The sequence below is a fragment of the Lactuca serriola genome, chromosome 3, assembly GCF_051521515.1.
Source record: "Lactuca serriola cultivar US96UC23 chromosome 3, Lser_US96UC23_V15, whole genome shotgun sequence".
Classification (NCBI taxonomy): Eukaryota; Viridiplantae; Streptophyta; class Magnoliopsida; order Asterales; family Asteraceae; genus Lactuca; species Lactuca serriola.
The window spans coordinates 57,073,959-57,082,229 of NC_136410.1; the positions used below are offsets into that span (position 1 = coordinate 57,073,959).

An 8,271-nucleotide genomic window follows, 5' to 3' on the forward strand; every position below is an offset into this window, starting at 1 on the left:
GGAAGTTACTTGTTTTGATACTCAAAATTATTGATTCAAAACAGTGAGTAAACTACCCTTTTTCTTGCTCTTTTGTTGTGAAATTTTCGTGACAGCAACATAGCCAAAAGAGTGGTTGTTTTGGAGCATCAAACCAACAACCAAAAGTTCATCTTCAACCTTCCATTCTTCAAGTATTCACATAAGGTGAGTTCATAACCCTACATTTTCATGTTTTCTTCAAGTTTTAACGGGGGGGGGGGGGGGGGGGGGGGGGGGGAATACAAGTTAGAACACTAAACATAACTTAAATTTAAATTACAGCTTTCTACAGAAAAGTTGAGTCCTGTTCACGGACTATTTTGACCATGTTAAACTTAATATCTTTCAAAACTGTACAATATGCAAATAGTTCAAGTTTATACCTTTCTAAGGACTACTCGCACGCGTTCATACGATTTTTCTACAATTTATGGCGATTTTTATAAAACTGTCTGTCATTTCAGAAGTGATTTCGGACCAGTCTGTGAAGATGTTCATTTTCACACTAGTGTGAGACCACTAAAAATCATAATAAAAATTAGGAACAAAGTAGACTCATTTTATAAACTCTCAGAGGTGACGGATTCAGTTTTTAACTTACGATGATTTTTCTATGAGTTTTCTAAAAACAGGGACAGTAAAGGGTAAAATTGTCAAAAGTGGTTTATAGATTTATTAACACCTTCTAACATTTTTGAGCAATGTTTATACATTAAGGAAATTAAAACACAATCATTTAAATATGTTTAATTACCATTTTTACAAAAGTGATAAGTACAAAAAGGTCTTTAGTATCAAACTTAAGGATTATTTCATGCAAAGTTTCTAATAAAAACGTAAGAATATGAACAACAATTACGAAACATACCAAATCATCTTTTAAAATTTATACATATATATAACCATATACATATATATGTTTTGTTTACAAACTTGTCTTCTACATCGAAAATATACATATATATGTTTTGTTTACAAACTTGTCTTCTACATCAAAAATTACACTTTTCATAACAAGTGAACATTTTACTAGGGATTACTATGCAAATGAGACACATTTTTAGAAAACTATAATAGGTATAGTTTTACGAGAGCATTACAAACTTTTACATACTAGAAACACTATTTCAAGAAGTTTACTTTCATATACAAAAACAAACGAAACATTTTAACAAGTAGATCTGTTTTTATAAACCGGTTTTTGTGAGACACTAACTTCACGTACGTTCGAGTACACATTTCAAGTCCTGTATTATATACCAGAATCCCTTGGAGGGGGAGCATGGTGTTTGTGTATAGATCTATACGGGCTTGACAACCCGCGCCCTGACTGTTAGCTGCAGTCCACCGTTTGGGGTGACAAACGTCAGAACATTCCAATGCCTGAAGAACGTTGTGTATAGGCATTTCTAGTCAATAGCATGGTTATAAAACTCACATGGAGTATTGAAAACACATTGATTTACGGGGTTTTTCAGACGTATTGGAAATTTTATACTTACATACATTTTCTAGAAACAAACATTGGTCTTGAGAGAAGGCTACATTTATACTAGTAGAAAATATAGGATTTTCTAGAAGCAAACAAACAAGAACAAAACATTTCATTTCATACAAACATTGTCATTTAATACTTATGAAACTCACCAGCTTAAATGCTGATCTACTCTTTCAAAATTACTTGTATGTCCCAGGGATTCAGTAATTTCAGGTACTAATATGCTTTTGAAGAAGGGATGCTGCGGCGCCAGTTTAATCTCATATTTTGACATCATATTGTAATTGGTTTTGAACATGTAACTTTTGACAAATGTAAACTTTCAATTATATATATGATGGTTGTATTGCTTTCTTTACTATGTATTCATTTGTTACGTTACCACATGAAGTCATCCACCCCCGAACGTTTCCTTTGTTCATGTTTGGGGGTGTGACAGAATGCACGACGTGCACCACATTTGCACGCTGTGCACCGCAAAAATTGCTTATAAATAACCTCCACTGGCTCATTCTCTTCCCACACCTCCTAGGTTCTTCTCTCTCGAGTTGCTTTTGATTTTAGACTATTTTTCCTTAGTTTTAGTCTGCAGCGAAGTGCAACGATCCCTAAAGTAATACTAGCTAGCAAGTAGAAGCTCTGCCAGCGTAGCTTCCAGACTTTTGTCTAGGTACTGTCTGTAAGTTAAATTACACCATTCTTATTTCAGTGTAATTTATATTTACAAGTCACAGTTATTATTAGGAACCTATAAATAAGATTTATCATTAATTTCAAGTAGTTATACTGATTGATCTACTTACGGGAGATGTGTCTAGAATGCTCATGTTGGCTTAGTTGGTGGATTCAGAAAAGCTATATGCCGAAATGATCTTGCCTCCCAACTGTCCTACCTGGCTGATCCTTAATTGATAGATCTTGATGTAGACATTGGTATTAGTGAGGAATCTAGACTATAATTATTATGGTCACCGGGATTACGAAACTAGACTAAGACTTAGTATTTTATGTGTCTAGGTCTTTTCGATGTATGACGCGAAGCAGTGCTGGAAATCGCCAATCACTTTTATCAAGTGAGTGCATAGTGCGTTTTATGAACATGATTTTAATACAAGTATTTATTAAAGTATTAAATATATGTTAAAGAGTTTATATGTGAGCTATATGCTTATTACCTATAATATATGTTAAGAACATATTTAATAAGATATGATATGCGAACCAAGTATGGTTCTATATGCGTTAAGATACACATATTATTTCATGGTAATTATAATATAAGTATTAGGAGTAGAGCATCATAGTCTTACTAGACAAAAAAAAAAAAAACAAGACTAACACAAAAGTCCTAAGTTAATATTAGGTAGTATCTCCTTAAGAATACTTATCAGATATACATGGAGAGTAGAACTCCGACATTCGTCCGTAGTATCTCCTTAAGAATACTTATCAGATATACATGGAGAGTAGAACTCCGACATTCGTCCGTAGTCTGAGAGTATGGATATAGTCATTTGCTACTGATCCAAGAGTATGTATTAGACATAATCATTTGTTCATGATCTGAGAGTATGGATTAGGCAGAATCATTTGTCTTTGGTCCGAGAGTATGGACTAGACATAATCATTCATTCCTGATCTGAGAGTATGGATTAGATATAATAATTTATTCCCAATCCGAGAGCATGGATTAGGTAAAACCATTTATTTTGGAATCCGAGAGTAGGATTATATGAGGATCGGCGAGATGGGGTAGATTGCTTATAAGTGAGATATTTTTGTATTGCGAGTTTTGTGATATATATATATATATATATATATATATATATATATATATATATATATATATATATTGTGAGATTGAAATCCATATGTACTCACCAGGTTCCCCAACCTGATGCACTCAACTTCCTTGTATCACAAGTAGCAATATAAAGGTACATGTACAATGAGAGATTCAAGGGGATATAGACCGTTAGAATATTAAGACATTGTAAGTCTTTGTTTATGTTTATTTTTGTATCAGTTATGAAATCTCGAGTTTTAAAAATGTAACCAAAACACATTTATTCGAAAATGCTTTGATAATATCATCATCATGTTTTAGGACAAATTCCACATAATTGATCTTTTTAAAAAGAATACTTTGAATTCATAAGCACAAACAAATCAGTCTTTGTGGTCGTAAAAATGGGGATGTCACAAGGACCTTACAAGGGGGCGTGGCCCTTTGACCCCTACTTTTCTGTCATACTGGCTTATAATTTGATCTTATATATGTAATTATGTATGCACTCCGCATTCTCCAAACTCATAATATAGAGTACAATTGATAAGTTTCATAGCTCACATGTCAGTTCCAATTACAGAAAATGTCAGGTGACACTAAACTAACCAACACCTATGGCCCTAGAGGATCGCCTGCACTGAACTTTGGACATGAGACATAGCGTCACAGCGGGGATTAGTCGGTATGTGAAAGCAAAGCTGACCCGGAAACCCTCGTTAGGGAAGTTCCCTTTCAAAAAAAAATGTTATGTATAATAGCTACTTAGTTTTCATTATACCATGATGTTATATTGTTCCTTCTATGTTATTAGCCACCAAAATATTTCGAGGTAGGTTGGAAATTAATGGTAGAGGGTTGCATTGCTAACCCATATGACGGTTAACACCCATTGTTTATATATTTTCTTTGTCTTGCATTTACGTCTGCGATGGAAGGAGGTGGATGTGACTTGTTATACATGTGAAATGTAGGTGATTAATGAACCATTCCACTGTCAATTTGTGTAATTGGTTCAAGTTATTTGAAAGCTTCAAAGTCTTGCATAACAGCCTTTTAACTTTACAACATACAGAGAAAGGACTTAGAATGAAAGAAAAATTTCATTTTATATAGACTGAATTGTATGGCTATTATTCAAAGCAGCTTTAGCAAGTTAGAATACTATTTTTATTGACTAGCAACTATTCATGCACGACCTCTAAGAACTTTACTAGAGGGCTCAAATGTCAGTTCTATAAAACCCAATAGCTATTGATAACATGTTATTATATGATATTTGTGTTCATCTCTCTTTCTCTCTATCTATTTATCTCCTTGTCCAAATTTTGTACAAGTTATGTTCTTCACCGAAAGTAACAGTTTAGGGAGGATTCTAGTCCTGTGTTTCTCTCTTACCATAAGTCTCTCATCCAGAGGCAACACCATATCTGCAAACAATTTTCTTTCAGGAAACCGAACGATCATATCCGAAAGAGACGAGTTTGAGCTGGGTTTCTTCAAAGCAGGTAACTCTTCCAACTATTACATAGGCATCTGGTATAAAAGGGCCGCTTCCAATCCTCCCACCATAGTTTGGGTGGCAAACAGAGAAACTCCCATATCTGATAGATTCCGTTCAGAATTAAAAATCATTGATGGTAATTTGGTGCTCTTGAATGAGTCCAAGTTCCAGATTTGGTCCACTAACGTCTCCACCACTTTGAAGTCTTCAGTAGCTGTTCTTCTTGATGATGGTAACTTAGTTTTGGGAGACAGTACTTCAAATTCTATCGAACCTGTTTGGCAGAGTTTTGACCACCCAACTCATACTTGGTTGCCTGGTGCTAAACTTGCTTATAATAATAGAACCAAAAAAAGCCAGTTTCTTACATCATGGAAAAGCAAAGAAGATCCGGGTGTAGGACTCTTCTCTTTGGAGCTTCATCCATCAAGTAATATGTATGTATGCAAGTGGAATGGCTCCCAACAATATTGGACAAGTGGGGCTTGGAATGGGAAAATATTTGAATTAGTACCTGAAATGAGGTTGAATTACATTTACAATTTCAGCTACCATATGAATGAGAATGAGACTTACTTCACTTATTCTCTGTATAATTCTTCCCTTGTTTCTAGATTTATAATGGATGTTTCTGGTCAACTTCAGCAACAAATGTGGTCGGAATCTACTGCAGAGTGGGCTATGTTTTGGTCTAAACCTAAAGAAGTGTGTGACATCTATGGTTTATGTGGGGCTTTTGGTACTTGCAGACCGACTGAATTTCCATTATGTAATTGCTTGACTGGCTTCAAGCCAAGATCAGAGAGTGATTGGAATCAGACTGACTTCTCGGGTGGGTGTGTGAGAAAAACCGATTTGCAGTGTGGAAGAAACACGGAAAAACAAGATTTTCTCATGATTAGGGTCAAGAATCTGCCTCCAAATAACTCTGTAGCAGTTGGGAGTGCTGGAGAATGCCATACCACCTGTTTGAATGATTGCTTCTGTAATGCTTACTCTTTGGTCGATAATCAATGTTCGGTTTGGGATGGAGATCTCTTGAACCTCGAAGACAATGATAGTGGGAAAATAATCTTTGTCAAAGTCGCTTATAAAGATCTTCCACTCTCCTCTAAAGATCCTCTACATCATAAAAAGAGTATTTCGGTCACCATGGGTGCTGTTGTTGGGTTTGGAGGAGTTGTGGTTTTTGTCTTGGGTGTAATTTTGTTCTTGATCTTTAGAAAAAAGAGGATATCGGTGGGTAAGACGAGAATGGTGGGATCATTGGTGTCATTTGTTTACAAAGATTTACAGATTGCCACCAAAAATTTCTCTAACAAATTGGGAGGAGGTGGTTTTGGCTCTGTTTTCAAGGGGGTACTGCATGATTCGTCCATTGTAGCAGTGAAAAAGCTTGAAAGCATCAGCCAAGGAGAGAAGCAGTTTAGGAGTGAAGTCAGCACAATCGGTACTATCCAACACGTTAATCTTGTACGCCTTCGTGGGTTTTGTGCACAAGGTAACAATAAGCTGTTGGTCTATGATTACATGGCAAATGGCTCTCTAGACACCCATCTTTTCCATGGAAAACAAGTTTTAAACTGGGAAACAAGGTATCAGATTGCACTTGGAATTGCAAGAGGCTTGGTGTATCTACATGAGAAGTGCAGAGATTGTATAATTCACTGTGACATTAAGCCAGAAAACATTCTTTTAGATGCCGAATTCTGTCCGAAAATTGCTGATTTTGGTCTAGCAAAGCTTGTTGGTCGAGACTTTAGCAGGGTTTTGACAACTATAAGAGGGACACGAGGGTATCTAGCACCAGAATGGTTATCAGGAGTGGCTGTCACAACCAAAGCGGATGTTTTTAGCTATGGGATGATGCTTTTTGAATTAGTTAATGGTAAGCGAAATGCAGAGCAATCTGAAGATTCAAGGAGTCCATTCTTCCCTTGTTTAGTTTCTAATGTTCTGAAGGTGGGAGGTGATATCCTTAGCTTGGTAGATAGTAGGTTAAACAGGGAAGCTAGTGTTGAAGAAGTCTCAAAAATTTGCAAAGCTGCATGTTGGTGTATCCAAGACGAGGAAGACAGAAGGCCTTCGATGAGTTCGGTGGAACAGATCCTTGAAGGGGTTATGGATGTGAATATGCCTCCGATCCCTCGAACTGTCACGTTATTTGTTGATAACACCGAGCGTATTGTTTTCTTCACGGAATCACCCTCAAAGGGGAGTTCTGAGGTATACAGCAATTGTTCCCCCCAGTCGACGAGCTCCTCTTCTTGAAGATAATTATCTCTATTTAATCGGTTATATTCAAATAATTAGACACATATATTGTATTGTACGCAACAGAATAAAAGAGAATGAATTTTTGTTGCAAGTGGATGTGCATCATGACCTTCCAAACATGAGTTGGGTTTGGTTGTGAAGTTTGAATCGACTTGCTAAAAAGTATGGAAGTCATAATCTTGGAGTTACTTCTTAGTGCGACCCTTCATTCACGTTGCATTTTGGTCAAAGACACTATATGGACTTACTTTTTGTGAGTGGTTTTATTGGACTCATACAGACATCTTCTTGGTAAAATAAAATAAATAAATAAAAATAATAAAAAGAAAATTTCATTCTTATGCTTACAAATTTTAAATATTACTTTTATGTTTTTACAAATTCAAATCTATTTCTAAACTAATATTTTAATTTAATATTGAAAAGCTCACATCTTTTCCTCGATCAATCTCTACCAAGCGACTCACTTTTCCTCTATGAGCTCCCAGGTGAGGCGTGACCAACGACCTTACTCACTTTGCCCGTTGACGTAATTGATCACCTTGATTGTGTGGACCACACTAGTTATTGTGTTCTTTGTTTTTTTTATTTTCTTTCATTATTACTCTTTGTGAAATCGTTTTTGGATCGTCCTAACCCGTTACCTCCCAAGGTTATGTTAAGTGTCAAGTTGCTCATACATTGGTTGTCAAAACTAATACTATCGGGAAGAAAACTATACTTATTATGTAAGTTGATAACATCATCCAGAGACGATGTGTAATCAATTAGACTACTAAAAAGGAATTGTGCCCAAATACTTACTTCGAATGGAAGTTGCTCGATCCAAGGAAGGCATTGTATATCCCCGAATGAAATACATCCTAGATTTCTTGAAAGAAATGGGCCTTCTCAAGTGTAAACGGACAGAATCTCCCATGATCCAATAATTATGGTCCGCGATTCATTAGATAAAAGTGCACACTGATGCAAGATGACCTGAAATACTACAACCGAAACTCAACCACATATTACTACTATTATGGCTTGTTATTATGTTTGGGTAATCTTGTCACATGGAGGAGCCGGAAACATTCGTTCATGTGACAGGTCATGTGTCAATGTCACAGCAATGTGGATTCCGAGTATCGAGCTCTTCCACTAGGAATTTGTGAAGGAATGTGGATACAGAGTGCACTTGAAATG

At 36.0% G+C, this 8,271-nt stretch overlaps 1 pseudogene; it reads left to right on the forward strand.

Moving 5' to 3' along the window:
- The first annotated feature begins 4,545 nt into the window (after positions 1–4,545).
- On the forward strand, positions 4,546–7,272 carry LOC145092343 (G-type lectin S-receptor-like serine/threonine-protein kinase At2g19130 pseudogene; annotated as a pseudogene).
- The last annotated feature ends 999 nt before the right edge of the window (positions 7,273–8,271 follow it).